Source organism: Pristiophorus japonicus, unplaced genomic scaffold (assembly GCF_044704955.1).
Source record: "Pristiophorus japonicus isolate sPriJap1 unplaced genomic scaffold, sPriJap1.hap1 HAP1_SCAFFOLD_163, whole genome shotgun sequence".
In the NCBI taxonomy this organism is placed as follows: domain Eukaryota; kingdom Metazoa; phylum Chordata; class Chondrichthyes; family Pristiophoridae; genus Pristiophorus; species Pristiophorus japonicus.
In genome coordinates, this window is record NW_027251310.1 from 232,526 (window position 1) to 255,922 (window position 23,397).

At 46.5% G+C, this 23,397-nt stretch overlaps 2 non-coding genes across 2 annotated transcripts; both read right to left on the bottom strand.

The window, feature by feature from the left end:
- Positions 1-2,529: 2,529 nt before the first annotated feature.
- On the bottom strand, positions 2,530-2,602 carry trnak-cuu (transfer RNA lysine (anticodon CUU)). Its single transcript has one exon. It is a non-coding gene; the product is annotated as a tRNA-Lys (tRNA).
- Positions 2,603-22,714: 20,112 nt separating this feature from the next.
- Positions 22,715-22,788, bottom strand: trnan-guu (transfer RNA asparagine (anticodon GUU)). Its single transcript has one exon. It is a non-coding gene; the product is annotated as a tRNA-Asn (tRNA).
- Between the last annotated feature and the right edge of the window lie 609 nt (positions 22,789-23,397).

The following is a 23,397-nucleotide window of genomic DNA, read 5'->3' on the forward strand; positions in this document are numbered from 1 at the left end:
TCCATCTCACGGGAGCAGCGTGTAGCGGTTCGCGAGTTGGTGATGGGGTTTGTGCATTGCTTTCAATCTTTGAAATTTCACCAAGCAAAGAAATGATGAATCCAACTGTCTCTTTAATCATTTTGTTCGGGTTTAATCACAGGAATACCTGCATTCAGGAGCTGAAAAGAAATTAAAATGTAAAGACGGCTTCGGGACAATCAGAATACTTCGTCACAGACAAGGCACCGGAAGGCTGGAAGGTATAACACACCGGTTGTGGGAGAGCTGGTTGGTGGTGACATGGAAGTGTCTGCAGTGTGAGGGACCAGACTGCTTCCACGCATCCACAATGAATGTCCCTCCATTTATTTGGGAAATGTACAACTGAGAGTGGACAAGTTCCATCCCGGTCGGAGCAATCTGAAGCTTTAACAGTCTGACATCCTGGATTGGGATATCTTGCAATGTACATTTAAGTTAGTCTCTGTGGCGCAATGGGTTAGCCCGTTTGGCTATTAACCAAAATTTTGGTGGTTTGAGTCCACCCAGGAACAAAGCTTTTCACTGTTTTTTCCCCGAGGATTCAGTGCCGCACAGTTCCGGGTTGTCATTGTGCGTTTTGGCTGCACGAATATATTCCGCAAACATTGCCAGCTGTGCTGTTATCCAGTGAGTTCCCACTCCAATACTTTTATGAACATTCAGTTCATGTAAAATGATAACAATTTTTTATATGGATCATGTTCCTCCATCCAGTCCACTGGAAATAAATGAAGTTATTGGGTTTAAAGGAACTGGTGGAAATTGCCTGGGCTATCGTTATGGCTTTGCTCAGATTCTGAGCTTCAACTGTCAACAGTTTGCGAAGGATTACCTCATGGCCAATGCCAAGCACAAAAAGTCTTTCAGCATTTGTTCTTGGAATCCCTCAAATTTGCAATGTCCTGCGAGACGCCTTAATTCGGCGACATAGCTCGCCACTTCCTCGCCCTCCAACCGTTGGCAGGTGTAGATCCGATACCTCAACATCAGAACGCTTTCTTTAGGATTTAGATGCTCCCGGACCAGCATACACAATTCTTCATAGGATGTGGTTGTTGGTTTCATCAGAGCTAGAAGATTCTTCATGAGGCCATAGGTTGTTGCCCCACAGACGGTAAGAAAGGGTCGCCCTTCATTTGGCAGCGTTCACGTCCCCTTCCAGCTCGTTGGCCATGAAGTATTGGTCCAGTCTCTCCACGAAGGCTTCGCAATCGTCCACTTCTGAGAACTTCTCCAGGATACCAACTGGTCTTTGCATTTTTACGTGGTTGTTCATTGTCTCGTCACCAATTGATACGCTCATAATAAAGGATGAAACTGAGTACGGTGAACAATGAGAAGGTGTGACATTAGCTCCTTTAATAAGACTCCAGAGTGCAGGTACCTCGTGGGTGGACTGCTTATATACCGTGATCCCAAGGGATGCTGGGATCACTTGGGACTCCAACAGGTAGGCCCTCTGGTGGTGGTGTGATACAGGTGGCCAAGGGTTAAATACATAACACAAGGTGTGTACAGAAATCAACCATCAAAAGCCCTGTCATTAACCACAGGGGTTTCCTGCAATTTTCTGATCGCAAAGTGCTTTCAGTCCTTGTCCTTAAAATTGCAGACGCGGAAATTGGGGAGTTTAATGACTTTGAAAGGAGAACATTGTTGTTTGGTGCAGTTCTGGTCAGAGAAATGTTTGTGAAAGGAACTTTTTGCAGAGAGAGGGATTGAGCATTTCAGCTTGTTGCTGAACACTTCTCTCTGGACACTGAGCTAAGCAGCAGTTTCTGTCGTGTAGAGGTTATCACATTTGCCTCACACGTGAAAAGTTCCTGGTTCAAGCCGAGCAGAAATATTATTTCTCAAAAACTTGTCTGCAATAAAATTGAAGAAAAGCTGTTTTGGATACATTGTTGCATGAGCAATGAACATTTAAAATCAGTCTCCTCAAATACAGATTGTGTAAAATCAGATCGGGGATAAAACTTCATCAAGGATTAAAGTTTCATGAATTATTAAAGTTCACTTATTGAAGTTTTGACTGTCCCTGTCAGCATTTCATTCATTCTGTGAAACAACACTATCGGTTTACACCAGCAGATCTAAGCTGCATTTGAAACCACAAACAACTCATTAATTATTCGCTTTTCCCCAGTTCCAGAGCTCAGAGGGTTATTGTCCATCCCTGGGATGCAAGCTACCTCGGACCCGGACCAAAGCTCCCCGTACACCGAGCACAGGCTCAGGAAAACCCCGGGGGAGAGGTTATCCCGGTCACTGGGCCTTCCAGCAGCCGTGAACAAGTGCCCGGTCTGAAACTTTCCAGAGCAACAACTTGTAACTGGAGCATCTAACAGTAAGGACGGCCGAGCGGTCTGAGGCACAGCTTTCATTATTTGATTAAATTATCAACTCTCCCTCAGTTCGCATTTTTATCATTGTGCAAAAGAAGATCATGGGTTCATTGATGATATTTACCCACGAAAGCAACATAAAAGTTCAATGGAAAGTAATCGCCCAACGTGGGGCTCGAACCCACGACCCTGAGATTAAGAGTCTTATGCTCTACCGACTGAGCTAGCCGGGCTCCTCAACATTTACTCTGTCAATCCCCTTCAGAATATTGTCTGTTTCAATGAGATCACCTCTCATTCTTCTAAACTCCAGAGAGTATCGGCATATTCTGCACAATCTCTCACCATAGGACAGACCTCTCATCCCAGGAATCAATCTGGTGAACCTCCGTTGTACCACCTCCCACGCAAGTGTATCCTTCCTCAGATAAGGAGACCAAAACTGTGCGCAGTACTCCAGGCGTGGTCTCACCAGGGCCCTGTACAATTGGAGCAAGACTTCCTTACTCTTGTACTATGGGCGATATATTAGGTACTATGGGCCGAATATCCTGTTTTTCTGCTGATTCTCCGGTTGTATAAAAAGTTATTAAAATTCAACAGTCGCTCGGCAAACATATTTGTATTTCCTTCGTGTGCAATGATGATTGAAACAATTATTCAGTATCTCTCAGACTTGAATTATTTTTGTCAACTTGCTCTGTAAAAATGCTCTTCCTGACCAGGAATCAAACCCAGACCACGGCAGTGAGAGCACCAAATCCTAACCACTAGACTACCAGGGAACACTGCTTTCAGCCTTTGCGATAGCTTTAAATATAGTCAGCTTACAATCACAGCTGAGAATTGGGCGGTGACACGGCGTGTAACTGGATTTGCTGGGAGCAGCGTGGAGGCCCCGACCTGCGTGAGAACACCAGCGGCAGGTCGGGGCCATAAAAGGAGCGGTGAGCGGCGGCATGGGAGCAGCGTGGTGGTGCACCACGGCAAGGTGCAGCGCGAGCTGGTGCAGGAGGGTGACGACAGCGAAGAGTGATGTCATCAAAGTCCAGGTCGGTGATTGGAGCGTGGGCAGGTACAGCAAGAGCAGTGAGAGACTGTGGAGGGATGTGATCGGGGCCCAGGGGCGGCGTGAGTTCAGGGCCAGGGGCCCAGGGGCGGCGTGAGTTCAGGGCCAGGGGCCCAGGGGCAGCACGGGCCAGCCCACACTGCGATATGTGGGGGCACTGGGTCCGTGCAGCAGAGCTGGTCTCCAGTCATCTTGGATAACCCTTGCCACTGGACCTAGACCTCGCTCTGTCAAGCCCGCGTGATGGCTGGGGTGCAACGGCCACCACACGTTAAAAAAATCCACACACAGGCATCTTCCACCCTTCAACATGCAGTTCGGGACCTGGAATATTAGGTCCACAATTGAAACACCTGTGAACTCATCCTTTTTTGGCGAGGAAGCAAGTCATCCTCGCTTCGAGGGACTGCCTTTGATGATGATGAACTGGATTTGCTGCAGTCCGCGGGCAGCAGGTGATGAAAGCGGGCGTGAGAGGGTGAGTGACAGGTGGGCACTGCTTCTGATGCTGTCTGACCCACGGTGGGAGTGGCCGGGCATTTTAAAGCCCTTTCATTGCACCAATGCAGGGTAAATGAAACTATGTTTCAGGAACCTTCATGTACACAAACATGAGCACTCTGCACTGTAGACCTCGTGGTGCAACGGTAGTGTGTCTGACTCCAGATCAGAAGGCTGCGTGTTTATATCACGTCGGGGTCACTGTACTTTTCCATATTGTTCTTACGGAATTGAGATTTTCTTTGCTGTATCATAATTTACTTTGCCACCCATCTTTGTATCATCAGCAAACTTGGCTCCATTACACTGGGTCCCTGTATCCCTGGGATAGGGGAGGGAAGACACACCGGAGAAGTGTGAGCATGTGGACCAGAGAAGTTGCAGCTGCTGGAGCTGTGCGTTTTATCGGGGAGGGACGGGGGGAGAGCCCGCCGAGCGACCGGAGAAGCTGAGAAGCTGCTGTGCTTTTCATCGGGTTTGACACTGTTTACAAATGGCAGAGTGCCTAGTTTTCTCTCCCTACTGCCCATGCGCGAAGGTGCCGGCAGTATTTCCGGTGCAGGCATTTGGCTCCGCCCCCCACTTCACCATCGACACCACGCCAGGACTCCGGGGACTGTACACAGCGGCCAGGAGGGGGCGAGTTTTTCCCCGAGCCATTTCCAGCGCGCAAAGTCGGTGCGCTTGAGGTCAGTGCGCCGCCAAAACTGCTTGGGGAAAATCTAGTCCTTGAAGAGTAAGGAGTACACTGAAGGAAATACAAATATGTTTGCCGAGCAACTGTCAAATTTTAATAACTTTTTATACTACCATCGAATCAGCAAAAAAACAGGGCACTCGGCCCATAGTACCTAATATATAGCCCACAGTACAAGAGTAAGGAAGTCTTGCTACAATTGTACAGAGCCCTGGTGAGACCACACCTGGAGTACTGCGCACAGTTTTGGTTTCCTCATTTAAGGAAGGAAATATTTGCCTGGGAGGTGGTACAACAGAGATTCACCAGATTGATTCCTGGGATGAGAGGACTGTCTTAAGTTGAGAGATTGTGTAGAATGGGCCGATACTCTCCGGAGTTTAGAAGAATGAGAGGTGATCTCATTGAAACACACAATATTCGAAAGGGGATTGACAGGGTAGATGCTGAGAGGTTGTTTCCCCCGGGCTGGAGTGTTTCGAACCAGGGGCCACAGTCTCAGGTTAAGGGGTCGGCCATTTAAGACAGAGATGAGGAGGAATTTCTTCACGCAGAGGGTTATGATTCTGTGTAATTCTCGGCCCCACAGGCCTGTGGATGCTGAGTCTCTGAATATATTCAAGGCTGCGTTGGATAGATTTTTGGAGTCTCGGGGAATCAATGGATCGGGAGATCGAGCGGAAAGTGGAGTTGAGATCAACGATCAGTCATGATCTTATTGAATGGTGGAGCAGGCTTGAGGGGCCGTATGGCCTACTACTGCTCTGATTTCTTATGTTGTTACCTGTGCTGGCTCTGTGAAAGAAATTTCCAATTAGACCCATTCCCCAGCACCCTGCAAATGTTTCTTTTTTAACTATATTTCCCTTTGGAAAGTTAATATTAAATCTGCCTCCAAAACCCTGTCTGGCAGAAAAATATTCACATTAATTTTATACAGTCCCATTTTAAACAGGCTTTGTCAGTCATGAATTATTATCCCTTCCCATTTTACACGCAGCATTTTAGGACATTGCTTTAAAATGCTTGGTGCCTGTGACACCAGCCATTGTTAGATTTAGTCACACACCATCCGACTTCGAAATATATCGGTCGTTCCTTCATCGTCACTGGGTTAAAAGCCTAGAACTCCCTCCTTAACAGCTCTGTGGGAGCATCTTCATCACATGGACTACAGCGGTTCAAGATGGTGCTCACCACTATTGTGTTCCTCACACAGATGAGGCTGCACACAGGGAGATTAAAGTAACAGTGACCTCAGTCTTTAATAAGACATTCCAGTGTGAGGAACAGGCCTCAGGGGCCGGCTTATATATCGTGCTCCCAAGGGATGTTGGGATCCCTTGGGACTTCAGGAGATGAGCTCCCTGGTGGCGGAACATGGGAGTGCATGCTTTACAGATACACACCATCACTCCCCGCAAAGTCAAAGTGAAAACTATTTACAAGGGGAGGCGGTCGGGAGATTTTCTTTCCCTGGTGGACCGCCTCGGTACAAATGTCTGTTCTGGTGTGTTGGCTGTGTCCTCGCTGGGCTGGCGCGTTGTTAGCCATGCAGGGCTGCTGGGTGAGCCTGGCCTTGCTGGGCTGTTGGGCGTGATGGGTTCGATTTCCTGGTCCGGCGTGATGTCGTTGATCCTTTGGGTGTGTGTTGTGGGCTCGAAAAAGATGCTGTCTGCTGTGGGTTGTTCAGGGCAGTCTGTGAACCGCAGCCTCGTTTGGTCCAGCTGCTTTCTGCAAATTTGTCCATTGTCCATTGTCCAGTTTGACGACAAACACCCTATTCCCTATTCCCTTCTTTCGCTCTCATCGTGCCTGCGATCCACTTGGGACCATGTCCATAGTTTAGCAAATACAGGGTCATTCAGATGGTTTGTACTGCCCACTCTGCCTGCGCATTGGAGGCTGGTTTAAACGGGGCCGAGGTGATATGTTTGATCCCGATGCGGGTCATGAATTATTTAAATTTGACACGGGTGAAACATGGACCGTTGTCAATGACCAGTAGGTCAGGCAGTCCGTGGGTGGCAAACATGGCCCTCAGGCTTTCAATGGTGGCGGTGGTGGTGCTTCCCAACATTGTTTCACATTTAAGCCATTTTGAAAAAGCATCCACCACCACCAGAAACATTTTACCGAGAAACGGGCCCGCATAGTCCACATGGATTCTCGACCATGGTCTCGAGGGCCAGGACCACAAACTTAGTGGTGCCTCTCTGTGCGCGTTGTTCAACTGAGCACATATGCTGCATTGCCATACACAGGACTCTAAGTCAGAGTCGATACCGGGCCACCACACGTGGGATCTGACTATCGCTTTGATCATTACTATACCCGGGTGTGTGCTGTGGAGATCCAAGATGAATGTCTCCCTGCCCTTTTTTGGTAGCACTCCGCGGTTACCCAACAACAGGCAATCTGCCTGAATGGACAGCTCGTCCTTTCGCCGCTGGAACGGCTTGATTAGCTCTTGCATTTCAACGGGGATGCTAGCCCAGCTCCCATGCGGTAGACAGTTTTTTATTAGGGACAGCAGAGAATCTTGGCTTTCCAAGTCCTAATCTGGCGGGCTGTGACAGGTGATTTATAATTTCCAAACACTTCCATGACCATCAACACGTCTGCGGGCTACGCCACCATCAACAAGTTTGCAGGCTGCACCATTTCCACCCCTGTGATGGGCAATAGTAGCCGACTGACAGCATTCGCACAGTTCTTGGTGCCTGGCCTGTGGCGGATGGTATAGTTATAGGCTGATAGCGCGCGTGCCCACCTTTGTATGCGGACTGAGGCATTAGTATTTATCCCCTTGTTTTCAGTGAACAGGGATGTGAGGGGCTTCTGATCCGTTTCCAGCTCAAATTTGAGGCCAAACAGATACGGATGCATTTTCTTTTCCACCAACACACACACTAATGCCTCTTTCTCAATCATTCTGTAGGCCCTCTCGGCCTTCGACAAGCTCCTGGAATAATAGGCGACAGGTTGCAACTTTCCCGCAACGTTAGCTTGTTGTAATACACACCCGAATCCGTACAACGACGCGTCACTTGCTAGCACAAGTCTTTTACACCGGTTATACAATACAAGCAGCTTGTTGGAGCATAAAATGTTTCTGGCTTTCTCAAAAGCAATTACTTGTCTTTCTCCCCATACCCAGTTTTCACCTTTCCGCAATAACACATGTAGGAGCTCTAAAAGTGTGCTTAACCCTGGTAGGAAGTGACCAAAATAGTTGAGGAGGCCCAGAAACGGCAGCAGCTCCATGACGTTCTGTGGCCTGGACCCGTTCCTGATAGCCTCTGCTTTCTCCCCAAATACTCCACTTCTGTTGCCATGAAGACACATTTCAACCTCTTCAGCCACAGCCCTTTGCGATCCAGTCGCTGGAGGACCTCCTCCAGGTTTTGTAGGTGCTCAGCGGTGTCCCGACCCATGACCAATATGTCGTCCTGAAAGACCACTGTGCGTGGTATGGACTTGAGTAGGCTCTCCATGTTTCTCTGGAAGATCGCTGCAGCCGACCGAATTCTAAATGGGCATCTGTTGTAGATGAACAGTACCTTGTGCATGTTGATGCAGGTGAGGCCCTTCGAAGACTCCTCCAGCTCCTGCTTCATGTAAACCGAAGTCAGGTCGAGCTTGGTGAATGTCTTGCCTCCTGCCAGCGTCGCAATTAGGTCATCTGCCTTAGGTAGCGGGTATTGGTCCTGCAGCGAGAAACGATTAATAGTTACTTTATAATCGCTGCAAATCCTGACTGTGCCATCACTTTTGAGTACTGGAACAATCGGGCTGGCCCACTCGTTGAATTCCACTGGGGAGATGATGCCCTCGATTTGCAGCCTGTCCAGCTCGATTTGCACTCTCTTCCTCATCATGTGAGGTACTGCTCGCGCCTTGTGGTGAATGGGTCGTGCCTCTGGGACCAAGTGGATCCGCAACTTCTCCCCGGAAAAGTTTCCAAATCCTGGCTCAAAAAGGGAAGGAAACTTTTTTAGAACCTGGATACATGAGGCCTCATCGACATGTGATAGCGCTCGGATGTCATCCCAGTTCCAGCGGATTTTGCCCAGCCAGCTTCTTCCAAGCACTGTGGGATCATCGCCCGGGACAATCCAGAGTGGCAGTACATGCACCATGCCCTCGTAGGTGACCTTGACCATGGCGCTGCCCAGGACAGTGATAAGCTCTTTGGTGTATGTTCTCAGTTTCGTGTGGATGGGTCTCAGGGCTGAACTGAATGCCTTGTTGCATCACAGTCTCTCAAACATCTTTTTACTCATGATGGATTGGCTGGCGCCAGTGTCCAGTTCCATGGCTACGGCTAAGCCATTCAATTTTACGTGCAGCATAATAGGTGGACATTTCGTCGGAAATGTGTGCACCCCGTGTACTTCAGCATCTGCCTCCTCTCTCGAATGCTCTAAATTGCTTTGATCCACCATGGACGGATCTTCCTCCGCCACGTGGTGGTTAGCAGGTTTTGCAGAGCTTGATAACTGCTAAACTACGGAAACTGCTGCCTCCTGCAGTGCCCAGAGAGAAGTGTTCAGCGACAAGCTGAAATGCTGAATCCCTTTTTCTGAAAAAAATCATTTCACAAACATTTCTCTGACCGAAAAGGCACAAAACAAAATTGTTCCTTTCAAATGTGCCAATTATTTTCGTTAAACTTTTATTTTGCTTTCATGGGATAACATAATTTTCTTTTGCACCATGAAAGAAATACTAACTGACGGAAAGTCACTCCATCAATAATTTGTTCTGTGCTCTGCATGTTTGTACTGTCGCCAAGTTTGCTGATGATACAAAGATAGGTGGGAAAGCAAGATGTGAGGAGGACGCAAACAATCTGCAAAGCGATATTGATAGGCTCAGTGGGTGGGCAGAAATTTGTCAGATGGAGTATAATGTGGGAAATATGAGGTTATCCACTGTGGTAGCAATAATAAAGAAACAAATAATTATTTAAATGGGGAGAGATTAAGAAATGCTGCGGTGCAGAGGGACCTGGGGGTCCTTGAACATGAAACACAAAAGGTTAGTGTGCAGAAACATCCTCTCTGCATCCACCTTGTCAAGCCCCCTCATAATCTTACACGTTTCCATAAGATCACCTCTCAATCTTCTGAATTCCAATGAGTAGAGGCACAACCTACTCAACCTTTTCTCATAAGTTAGCCCCCTCATCTCTGGAATCAACCTAGTGAACCTTCTCTGAACTGCCTCCAAAGCATCTATATCCTTTCTTCAATATGGAAACCAAAACTGCATGCAGTGTTCCAGGTCTGGCCTTACCAATACCCTGTATAACTGCAGCAAGACTTCTTTGTTTTATACTCCATCCCCTTTGCATTAAAGGCCAAGATTCCATTGACCTTCCTGTTCACTTGCTGTACCTGCATACTAACCTTTTGTGTTTCATGCACAAGTATGCGCAGCTCCCGCTGTACTGCAGCACTGTGCAATTTTTCTCCAATTAAATAATAACTTGTTTTTTAATTTTTTCTGCCAAAGTGCATAACCTTGCACTTTCCAACATTATACACCATCTGCCGAATTTTTCCCCACTCACTTAGCCTGGCTATGTCATTTTTCAGATTTTTTGTGTCCTCCTCACATATTGCTTTTCCTCCCATCTTTGTATCATCAGCAAACTTGGCTACGTTACACTCGATCACTTCATCCAAGTCGTTAATATAGATTGTAAATAGTTGGGGTCCCAGCAGTGATCCCTGCAGCACCCCACTAGTTACTGATTGCCAACCAGAGAATGAACCATTTATTCCGACGCTCTGTTTTCTGTTAGTTAGCCAATTCTCTATCCATGCTAATATATTATCCCCAACCCCGGGAACTTTTATCTTGTGCAGTAATCGTTTATGTGGCACCTTGTCAAAATGCCTTCTGGAAGTCCAAACACACCACATCCACTGGTTCCCCTTTATCCACCCTGTTCATTACATCCTCTAAGAATTCCAGCAAATTTGTCAATCATGACTTCCCTTCCATAAATCCATGCAGACTCTGCCTGACTGAATTATTTTTTTCCAAAAGCCGGAGGAGCAGTGACCGGAGAAGGTGTGAGCAGCGGCCTATAATGACCCAGCGAGAGTCCGGGGATTGGCGGCAGTCGGAGGAGCAGCGGCTGGAGGAGCAGCGAGCAGCGAGCTGCAGCTGGTGCAGGGTCAAAAGTAAGAAAGAAGTCACAAGTAATCAATGGGTGACGTCACAGCCAAGAGGGTAAGTGATTGACTGGTTGAGTGGTGAGCAGTTTTCTGTTTCTTTGATTTCTTCTTGTTCTTAGCAGCAAGGAAACTTTGGAATTGTTGCCAAATTAAGTAAATCTAATGGTTAAGTCATAGCAGGAGAGCTCGGACACAAGTCATGCTCCTCCTGTGCTATGTGGGAAGTCAGGGACGCTTCCAGTGTCCCTGATGACTACATGTGCAGCAAGTGTATCCATCTGCAGCTCCTGGCAGGCCATATTGCGACACTGGAGCTGCACATGGATTCACTCTGGAGCATCCGCAATGCTGAGGATGTCGTGAATAGCACGGTTAGTGAGTTGATCAAATCGTAGGTAAAGGTTACTCAGGCAGAGAGGGAATGGGTAAAAATCAGGAAGAGCAGTGGAAGGAAGACAGTGCAGGAGTCCCCTGCGGTCATCCCCCTGCAAAACAGATACACCACCTTGGGTACTGTTGGAGGAGATGACTCATCAGGGGAAGGCTGCAGCAGCCAAGTCCATGGCACCTGGGGTGGCTCTGCTGCACAGGAGGGCAGGAGAAATAGTGGGAGAGCTATAGTGATAGGGGATTCTATTGCAAGGGGAATAGATAGATGTTTCTGCGGCTGCAATCGAGACTCCAGAATGGTATGTTGCCTCCCTGGTGCAAAGGTCAAGAATGTCTCGGAGCGGCTGCAGCGCATTCTGGAGGGGGAGGGTGAATAGCCAGCTGTCGTGGTGTATATAGGTACCAACGATATAGGGAAAAACGGGATGAGGTCCTGCAGCTGAGTTTAGGGAGCTAGGAATTAAATTAAAAGGTAGTAATCTCAGAATTGCTACCAGTGCCACGAGCTAGTCAGAATAGGAAATGCAGGATAGCTCAGATGAATATATGGTTTGATGAGTAGTGCAGGAGGGTGGGATTCAAATTCCTGGGACATTGGAACCGGTTCTGGGGGATGTGGGACCAGTACAAATCGGACGGTCTGCACCTGGTCAGGACCGGAACCAACGTCTAGGGGAATGTTTGCTAGTGCTGTTGGGGAGGGGTTAAACTAATATGGCAGGGGAATGGGAACCTATGCAGGGAGATAGAAAGAAGTAAAATGGGGGCAGTAGCAAAAGATATAAAGAAGAAAAGTAAAAGTGGAGGGCAGAGAAACACAAGGCAAAAATTAAAAAGGGCCACATTACAGCAAAATTCTAAAGGGACAAAGTGTATTAAAAAGACAAGCCTGAATTCTATGTGCCTCAATGCGAGGATTATTCGTAATAAGGTGGATGAATTCACTCAGAGGCAGCAATTCATGAATATGTTATAACTGGGATTCCAGAGACATGACTCCAGGGTGACCAAGGCTGGGAACTCAACATCCTGAGGTATTCAACATTCAAGAAGGATAGACAGAAAGGAAAATGAGGTCGGGGAACGATGCTGGTTAAAGAGGAAATTAACGCAATATTAAGGAAGGACATTAGCTTGGATGGTGTGGACTCTGTATGGATAGAGCTGCAGAATACCAAAGGGCAGAAAACACGAGTGGGAGTTGTGCACAGACCACCAAACAGTAGTAGTGAGTTTGGGGACAGTATCAAAGAAGAAATTATGGATGCGTGCAATAAAGATACAGCAGTTATCATGGGCGACTTTAATCTACATATAGATTGGGCTCACCAAACTGGTAGAAATACGGTGGAGGAAGATTTCCTGGAGTGTATTAGGGATGGTTTTCTAGACCAATATGTCGAGGAACCAACTTGAGGGCTGGCTATCCTAGACTCAGTGATGTGTAATGAAAAAGGACGAATTAGCATTCTTGCTGTGCGAGGCCCCTTGGAGAAGAGTGACCATAATATGGTAGAATTCTTTATTAAGATGGAGATTGAAACATTTAATTCAGAGACTAGGGACCTGAACTTAAGGAAAGGTAACTTCGATTGCATGAGATGTGAATTGGCTTGAATAGACTGGCAAATGAGACTTAAAAGGTTGACGCTGGATAGGCAATGGCAAACATTTAAAGATCACATGGATGAACTTCAACAATTGTACATCCATGTCTGGAGAAAAAATAAAACGAGGAAGGTGGCTCAACCGTGGCTAATAAGGGAAATTAGGGATAGTGTTAAATGCAAGGAAGAGGCCTATAAATTTGCCAGAAAAAGCAGCAAACCTGAGGACTGGAAGAAATTTAGAATTCAGTAGAGGAGGACAAAGGGTTTAATAAGGAGTGGGAAAATAGCGTATGAGAGGAAGCTTGCTGGGAACATAAAAACTGATTGCGAAAGCTTCTATAGATATGTGAAGAGAAAAAGATTAGTAAAGACAAACGTCGGTCACTTGCAGTCAGAATCAGGTGAATTTATAATGGAGAACAAAGAAATGGCGGACCAGTTAAACAGATACTTTGGTTCTGTCTTCACGAAGGAAGACACAAATAACCTTCCTAATGTACTCAGGGACCGAGGGTCCAGCGAGAAGGAGGAACTGAAGGAAATCTTTATTAGTCAGGAAATTGTGTTCGGGAAATTGTTGGGATTGAAGGCTGATAAATCCCAGGGCCAGATAGTCTGCATCCCAGAATTGTTAAGGAAGTAACCCTCGAAATAGTGGATGCATTGGTGATCATTTTCTAACAGTCTATCGACTTTGGATCAGTTCCTATGGACTGGAGGGTGGCTAATATAACACCACTTTTTTAACAAGAAGGAAGAGAGAAAACGGGTAATTATCAACCGGTTAGACTGACATCAGTAGTGGGGAAAATGCTGGAATCAATTATTATGGATAAAATAGCACAGCATTTGGAAATCAGTGACAAGATCGGTCCAAGTGAGCATGGATTTAGGAAAGGGAAATCATGCTTGACAAATCTTCTAGAATTTTTTGAGGATGGAACTCGGAGAGTGAACAAGGGAAAACCAGTGGATGTAATGTATTTGAACTTTCAAAAGGCTTTTGACAAGGTCCCACAAAAGAGATTAGTGTGCAAAATTAAAGCACATGGTATTGGGGGTAATGTATTGACATGGATAGAGAACTGGTTGGCAGACAGGTAGCAGAGAGTCGGGATAAATGGGTCCTTCTCAGAATGACAGGAAGTGACTAGTGGGGTGCTGCAGGGCTCAGTGCTGGGACCTCAGCTATTTACAATATACATCAATGATTTCGATGAAGCAATTGAGTGTTATATCTCTAAGTTTGCAGATGACTAAGCTGCGTGACGGTGTGAGTTGTGAGGAGGAAGCTAAGAGGCTGAAGAGTGACTTGGAAAGGTTAGGTGAGTGGGCAAATACATGGCAGATGCACTATAATGTGGATAAATGTGATGTTATCCACTTTGGTGGCAAAAACGTGAAGGCAGATTATTATCTGAATGGCGGCAGATTAGGAAAAGGGGAGGTGCAACGAGACCTGGGTGTCATGGTACATCAGTCATTGAAAGTTGGCATGCAGGTACAGCAGGCGGTGAAGAAGGCAAATGGCATGTTGGCCTTCATAGCTGGGGGATTTGAATATTGGAGCAGGAAGGTCTTACTGCAGTTGTACAGGGCCTTGGTGAGGCCTCACCTGGAATATTGTGTTCAGTTTTGGTCTCCTAATCTGAGGAAGGATGTTCTTGCTACTGAGAGAGTGCAGCGAAGGTTCACTAGACTGATTCCCTGGATGGCAGGACTGACATATGAGGAGAGATTTGATTGACTGGGCCTGTATTCACCGGAGTTTAGAAGAATGAGAGGGGATCTCAAAGAAACATATAAAATTCTGACGGGACTGGACAGGTTAGAGGCAGGAAGAATGTGCCCGATGTTGGGGAAGTCCAGAACCAGGGGTCAGAGTCTCAGAGATAAGGGGTAAGCCATTTAGGACCGAGATGAGGAGAAACTTCTTCACTCAGAGAGTTGTTAACCTGTGAAATTCTCTGCCGCAGAGAGTTGTTGATGCCAATTCATTTGATATATTCCAGAGGGAATTAGCTGTGGTCTTTATGGCTAAAGGGTTCAAGGGGTATGAAGAAAAAGTAGGAAAGGGGTACTGAGGTGAATGATCAGCCATGATCTTATTGGAATGTAGAAACATAGAAAATAGGTGCAGGAGTAGGCCATTCGGCCCATCGAGCCTGCACCACCATTGAATGAGTTTATGGTTCAACATGCAACTTCAGTACCCCATTCCTGCTTTCTCGCCATATCCCTTGATCCCCCTAGTAGTAAGGGCTACGTCGAACTCTTTTTTGAATATATTTAGTGAATTGGCCTCAACAACATCCTGTGGTAGAGAATTCCATAGGTTCACCACTCTCTGGGTGAAGAAGTTTCTCCTCATCACGGTCCTAAATGGCTTACCCCTTATCCTTTGACTGTGACCCCTGGTTCTGGAGTTCCCCAACATTGGGAACATTCTTCCTGCATCTAACTTGCCTAAACCCGCCAGAATTTTAAACATTTCTATGAGATCCCCTCTCATTTGTCTGAACTCCAGTGAATCCAGTCTTTCCTGATATGTCAGTTCCACCATCCCGGGAATCAGTCTGGTGAATCTTCGCTGCACTCCCTCAATAGCAAGAACGTCCTTCCTCAAGTTAGGAGACCAAAACTGTACACAATACTCCAGGTGTGGCCTCACCAAGGCCCTCTACAACTGTAGTAACACCTCCCTGCCCCTATACTCAAATCCCCTCGCTATAATGGCCAACATGCCATTTGCTTTCTTAACCGCCTGCTGTACCTGCATGCCAACCTTCAATGACTGATGTACCATGACACCCAGGTCTCGTTGCACCTCCCCTTTTCCTAATCTGTCACCATTCAGATAATAGTCTGTCTCTCTGTTTTTCAACCGAAGTGGATAACCTCACCTTTATCCACATTATACTTCATCTGCCATGCATTTGCCAACTCACCTAACCTATCCAAGTCACTCTGCAGCCTCATAGCTTCCTCTTCGCAGCTCACACTGCCACCCAACTTCGTGTCATCTGCAAATTTGGAGACACTACATTTAGTCCCCTCGTCTAAATCATTAATGTACAATGTAAACAGAAGGGCCCTTGCGGTACACCACTAGTCACTGGCTGCCATTCTGAAAAGTAGCCATTTACTCCTACTCTTTGCTCCCTGTCTGCCAACCAGTTTTCACTCCACGTCAGCACACTACCCCCAATCCCATGTGCATTAACTTTGCACACTAATCTGTTATGTGGGACCTTGTCGAAAGCCTTCTGAAAGTCCAAATACACCACATCAACTGGTTCTCCCTTGTCCACTCTATTGGAAACATCCTCAACAAATTCCAGAAGATTTGTCAAGCATGATTTCCCTTTCACAAATCCATGCTGACTTGGACCTATCATGTCATCTCTTTCCAAATGCGCTGCTATGACATCCTTAATAATTGATTCCATCAATTTCACCACTTCTGATGTCAGGCTGACCGGTCTATAATTCCCTGCTTTCTCTCTCCCTCATTTTTTAAAAAGTGGGGTTACATTGGCTATCCTCCACTCCATAGGAACTGATCCAGAATCTATGGAGTGTTGGAAAATGACTGTCAATGCATCCGCTATTTCCAAGGCCACCTCCTTAAGTACTCTGGGATGCAGACCATCAGTCCTGGGGATATATCGGCCTTCAATCCCATCAGTTCCCCCAAATCAATTTCCCGACTAATAAGGATTTCCCTCAGTTCCTCCTTCTTACTAGAACCTCTGACCCCTTTTATATCCGGAAGATTGTTTGTGTCTTCCTTAGTGAATACCGAACCAAAGTACTTGTTCAATTGGTCTGCCATTTCTTTGTTCCCAGTTATGACTTCCCCTGATTCTGACTGCAGGGGACCTACATTTGTCTTTACTAACCTTTTTTTTTTTACGTATCTATAGAAGCTTTTGCAGTCCATTTTAATGTTCCCTGCAACCTTCCTCTCGTACTCTATTTTCCCGAATCAAACACTTTGTCCTCCTTTGCTACGTTCCAAATGTCTCCCAGTCCCCGGGTTCGCTGCTATTTCTGGCCAATTTGTATGCCACTTCCTTGGCTTTAATACTATCCCTGATTTCCGTTGATAGCCACGGTTGAGCAACCTTCCCTTTTTTATTTTTACACCAGACAGGGATGTACAATTAAGGGGATGTACAACCCCTTAAGTATCATTCGCCAATCTATCCTCGCCAATTCACGCCTCATACCTTCAAAGTTACCCTTCTTTAAGTTCTGGACCATGGTCTCTGAATTAACTGTTTCATTCTCCGTGGTGGTGCGGCTCGAAGGGCCGAATGGCCTTCGCCTGCACCTATTTATTTCTGCACGCAAAGGGTTGTGGGGGTCTGGAAGTCACTGCCTGAAAGGGTGGCAGAGGCAGAAACACTCACCACATTTAACAAGTGCTTGGATGTGACCTGAAGTGCTGTAACCCGCAGGGTTATGGACCCAGAGCTGGAAAGTGGGATTAGGCTGGATAGCCCCTTGTTGGCCGGCGTGGACATGATGGGCCGAATTGGCCTCCTTCCGTGCTGTAAACTTCTGTGATTCTATGAACTCCTTCACAAAGAGTTGAGGTGCTTGTGGGGTGATTTTGGCACATCTTTCCTCACGTGACAACATTTCAAATGTAACTCAACGGCTGTGAAGCGCTTTGGGGCGTTATGAGTTCCTGACAGACGCTGCAGAAATGCAAGTCCTTCTTTGCAAAAGTTCGATGCAAATTCAAAATTCACGGCAAAAAAAGGGCTCGCCCGGGATTGCTCGCAAATTTCAAGTAACAACCCCAAAGTGAGAATCATACAACTAGACCAACGAGCCAACTGCTTCGCAAATATGGAGATTAAGGCCTTACGAAGTGTTATCTGTTAATAATCCTCCAGTCAAATCTTCTCAGATTATTAAAAGCATTGCCAAAGGAAAAGCATGAGTTTTACCCTCGATCTCAAGGGATATCTTGGTGACTGCAATCAAGAGTTGCCACAACAAAGTAGCACAAATAGAACTTTGATGGGAAGAATGTATTCGCACTACCGTTGTGGTGTCTTTAGACTGTAGAGGCTGCACGGAGATAAAGTGTAACCATTATTGAAGCATTTTTAGTGTATGTTGTTATTCTTGATCGGAGGAGCACATGAGACTGAATCAGTGACTTTGCCTTTTCGACATGTTTTCTGAAGTGCCGCACGGTCCCACTCCTGCATTCAATGAGCTGTTGGGACGTTAATGTATCCATCATCATCATCATCATAGGCGGTCCCTCGAAACGAGGATGACTTGCTTCCACGCCAAAAAGGGATGATTTCACAGGTGTTTCAATGAAGGGCCCGAACGACATCCCGAAGGGTGGAAGATGCCTGTGCGTGGATTTTCTTTAGTTGTGATGGCCGTTGCACCCCAGCCATCAAACGGGCTTGACAGAGCGAGGTCTTGGTCCAGTGGCAAGTGTTAAGCAGGTCGACTGGAGACCAGCTCTGCTGCACGGACCGAGTGCACACACATATCGCAGTGTGGGCTGGGCCCGTGCTAACCCTGGGCCCCTGGCCCTGAACTCATGCCTCTCCTGGGCCCTGATCATATCCCACCACAGTCTCTCGCCGTTCCTTCGCCCCGATCTCGCCGCTCCTGCTGTACCTGCCCACGCTCCAATCACCGACCTTGACCTTGATGACGTCAGTCTTCGCTGCCGCCGCTCTCCTGCACCGGCTCGCGCTGCTCCCTGGTGTCGTCTCCCGGTAGCTCCAAGCTGCTCCCAGGGCCGCTCGCCGTTCCTTTTATGGCCCAGACCTGCCGCTGGTGTTCATCCGTTCGTGTATCCAGGCTGTGGGTGGCCACCCCGAGCACAGCAGAGGGTTTTCTGCATTAGTTCTGGGTGGGGACAGTATATTTCCCCTTCTCTCTTCCTCTTGTCTTTATCCCTGTGCTTTTATTGCTCTATTTATTCCCCCTGTCTCAGTTTCTAGTGTTTAAAAGGGAACAAAAGATGAAATGGGTATCACTGTGGAACAATTTCTCTCACTCAAAGTTAGACGCACTACCGTTGCACCATGAGGGCTAGGTAGCTAGCCATTGATATTCAGGTTCAAATAAGAATATATATAAATATATCTACATGTATCATAACTGTTCCCTGGTGGTCGAGGGGTTAAGATCCAGCGCACTAACCTGGTTTCAATTGTCGATGAATTCATTGCATAAAAATAATTGAGTTCTGTGAGATGATTAATAATTGCTTTAATCACCATGAATACCAATACTTTCTGTGACAGACCGAGCTTACAGACGATCTGGCTTCTCCTGCCCTTTGCCGGGCACGTGTTCCGGGTTTAATTTTGTAAACTGGGTGAGTTCGCTGATCGCGGGGAGACGGTAGGAGCCTCTGTGGTCCCCCTGTGAGGATGTGGAAGTTAACACAGTGGCTGGGTGATCCGTGATATTTCTCTAAAGGGCAGTGGAGGAGAAGGATTGAGAACTTTCAGTGTGGGACAGAAGTTGTTTCAGGTGAGCCAACACATTCCTGATCAGCACAGAGGGAGCTCACTGGTCAGCTCCCCTCTGTTGTGCCAGCTGTGCCAGAGGTTCCTGTCGTGTCGTGGTTATCACGTGTGCTTATCACATTTGCATTACACATTAAAGGTATGAGGTTCGATCCCGGGAAGGAGCATTATGTTTTAACTTGCTATAGACGAACAATCAGAGGCGAGTTTCGTCTCCTGGAAAATGCTGCCTGACCTTCTGAGATTTCCAGCATTTGCTGTTTTTATTTGCTATTTATTCTCCTGGCAAAAGGGATCCCTTATTCCTTAAGTGTTCTTTATTTCACTTCAATAAACAGATAACTTTCAGTAGAGAAAACGGATCCACCGGGGACCTTTCGCGTGTGAGGCCAACGTGATATCCGCTACACTGCAGCCGATCAAAGGGCGAGAAACCACTGAATATAAAGGATGAGCTCACAAATATCAGGGGCAGTGCAGTCTGGTCAACGTCAAACCCTCCTTTCTTATTCAGCAGAGGCATGAACGCGAGTCAGACGCCACAAAGTTTAATTACACACACAAATACAAGTAACACTTCCAAATCTTTTCACTGTAAAATTCTTAAACTTTATTTGAAATCCTACTGCGTTGAATCTGAAAATGAGCACCGTGGGCTTTTATCTTCACTGCTGATTCTATTTTCTGTGCATGGTCGGAATAACCGGTGCTATTAAATTTGACAGAAGTTGCCCCAGATTCCTGATGTCATCGGCAATGAAGATTTTGAACCAGATCCTAGAATACACTGTGTAAAATGGATCAACATGCAGAATAAAAAAAGAACATAAGAAATAGGAGCAGGAGTCGGCCATACGCCCCTCGAGCCTGCTCCGCCATTTAATACGATCATGGCTGATCCGATCATGGACTCAGGTCCACTTCCCTGCCCGCTCCCCAAAGCACAAGACAAATGATTGAAGTATCGACTGTCCCTCAGTTGGCATTTCATTCATTGTGCAAAAGAAAGTGAGGGGTTAATTAATTATGCTTTCCCGTGAAAGCAACACAAAAGTTTAAGAAAAAAACATACAGTGACTGGGAGGTGAGCGCTGCTTCTGACACCAGGTGGGAATGGGCGGAGATTTTAAAGCTCCTTGTATTGTGACACCTTCATATAGACGAACATCTGAGTCTTATGATGTAGACCTCGTGGCGCAATGGTAGCGTGACTGATTTCAGTTCCGAAGGTAGCGTGTTTAAATCACATCAGGGTTACTGTACTTTTAGATATTGTTCTTCCAGAATTAATATTTTCTTTGCTGTTTGGCAATAACCAGACCCTTGCTCCAAGGCCTGTCTCACTGTTTCCCCGGTGTCAGACAGAGATACACCTGCTGCCCTCATTTATTTCATGTGACAGGATACAAAAGTTAAAAATCAACCTGCAGATGGCCACATACAGCATTAAATAGTTAGGATGGCCGAGCGGTCTCAGGTGCTGTATTCAGGTTGCAGTCTTCTCTCGAGGTCTGTGTTTAAATCTGACATTTCTTATTTTTAATCATGAAGTGAAACTCTTTGTTTGACACCACGATCAACTCCTTCAAAGTGGGATTCAGCAGTTCACCTGCTCGCTTAACATTTCCGTCTGACCTGGTGCTGAAAGTGGAGATGTTTCCACAGTGTAGCGGTTAACACGTTCGCCTCACACGCGAAAGCTCACCGGGTGGGAATATTTTCTGGAGCTATCTCCTCATGCATGCTCAGGGGCGAGTTTGTTCTCCTGTGAAAGGTCATAAGGTCATAAACATGTAAGGATTAGGGGCCGGAGTAGGCCATTCGGCCCCTCGAGCCTGGTCCACCATTCAAGAAGATCCTGGCAGTTCCTTGACAGCAAGTTTAAACATCTGGGGCGGAGCCAACAGGCACCTGGCTGCAATCAACGACAAAAACGTCTATTTGGTGGAAGCCCCATGAGATCAATCGGTCGAGCATGAGAATTTTAATCTCGAATGTGGTGGTTCGAGCCCCACGTTAACTGTTGAAGCATGTCCCAATTTGCACAGTGTGTTTTCGGTGTCTGGTTCAAAATGTTCATTGCTGGTAACATCAACAGGAGACTGGGGAAACAGTGAGAAAATCTTTAGAGCAAAGGTCTGGTTATTGTGAAACACCAAAGGAAATATAAATTCAAGAAACATAGAAAATAGGTGCAGGGGTAGGCCATTCGGCCCTTTGAGCCTGCACCGCCATTCAATGATTTCATGGCTGAACATGCAACTACAATACCCTATTCCTGCTTTCTCGCCATAGCCCTTGATCCCCCTAGTCTGAAGGACTACATCTAACTCCTTTTTGAGAAGAATAACCTCGAAAAGAAATATGACCCCGACACCCAGGAAGAAGTGTTCAGGCAGAAGATTAAATGCTGCATTCCTCTGTTCAAAAAATTCCTTTCACAAACATTTCTCTGACCGTAACTGCTCAAAACAAAAATGTTCCTTTCAAAGTCATTAAACTTCCGAATTTCTGCGCCCCCCGAATCTCCTGAATCAGATGCCTCGAGTTTTGCCGACTCAATCCATGTCCCTTTGAAATGTTCTGCTTCCACCCACACTATGAAATGTGCCACTAACTTATAGAATCATGGAATGGTTACAGCACGGAAGGCCATTCGGCCCGTCGAGCCCGTGCCGACTCTCAGCGAGTCCCACTCCCCCGCCTTTTCCCTGTAGCCCTGCAATGGTTGTTCCTTCAGACACTGATCCAGCTCCCGTTTGAAAGATAAGGTTGAGTCGGCCTCCACCGCCCTTTCAAGCAGTGCATTCCAGATCCTAACCACTCGCTGCTCAATGGTCACCTCGTGTTCCTATGTGTAAAGTCTGGGAAACACTCGATCAATTCCTGCCACACTCACAGCCTTCCTAAATATAGCACCGTCTTTCTATTCTCATAAAACCAGGTCCTGAAGTATAGGCCAGCTGTGTAGGTTAAAGCTCTGGTTATGTTCCGAACATTGCTGTAGTGTTTCCGTAATGAAGTGGTTATTAGATTCACATCACACGCGAAATGTCCCTGGTTCGAAACTGCGCGGAAACATCTTGAAAACATGTTCAATTAAATATTTGAAGAAATGGATTTATTCATATTAGTGGTTCAATATTAACAAAAAACAATGTCCCACAACCTTGTTAAATTTTCTGATATCTCTGTTCAGTTCTGTATACACTCAAACTGAATGCTCATAAAAATACTGGAGTGGGAACTCACTGGATAACAGCACAGCTGGCAATGTTTGTGGAATATGTTCGCGCAGCCAAAACGCACAATGACAACCTGAAATCGTTCAGCACCGAATCCACGGGGAAAAACATTCAAATGCTTCGTCCCTGGGTGGGCTCGAACCACCAACCTTTCGGTTAACAGCCGAACGCTCTAACCCATTGCGCCACAGAGACTGACATAATTACACCCTGCAAGACATCCCAAACCAGGGTGTCAGTCAGTTAAAGTTCAGATTGCTCTGACCGGGATGGAACTTGTCCACTCTCAGTTGTACTTTTCCCAAGTAAAGGGTGGGACGTTCATTGTGGATGTGTGGAAGCAGTCTGGTCCCACAAACTGCAGACACTTCCATGTCACCACCAACCAGCTCTCCCACAACCGGTGTGATTTACCTTCCAGCCTTCCGGTGCCTTGTCGGTGACGAAGTATTCTGATTGTCCTGAAGCCGGTATTAGGTATTAATTCCTTTTCAGGTCCTGACTGCGGACAGTTCAATTCACCGTTTCTTTGCTTGGTGAAATTTCAAAGATTGAAAGCAACGCACATCAACCCCAAACCTCGTCACCTACTCGCTAACTCGACAAACTTTGCATTTTCTTTCCATGCCAAGCATTTTACATGAATACATTGCAATGCCAACGCACTTTTTACCTGGCAAGACTGAAGTACAAGCTGTGATGAACAGTGTGAAACAGAAACAGCTACTTGTAAAACCATAGCCTCGATGGCATCTGTGTGAATTGTTCTGCATAGATAATTAGCAGAGAGCAAAGAGAGGAAAC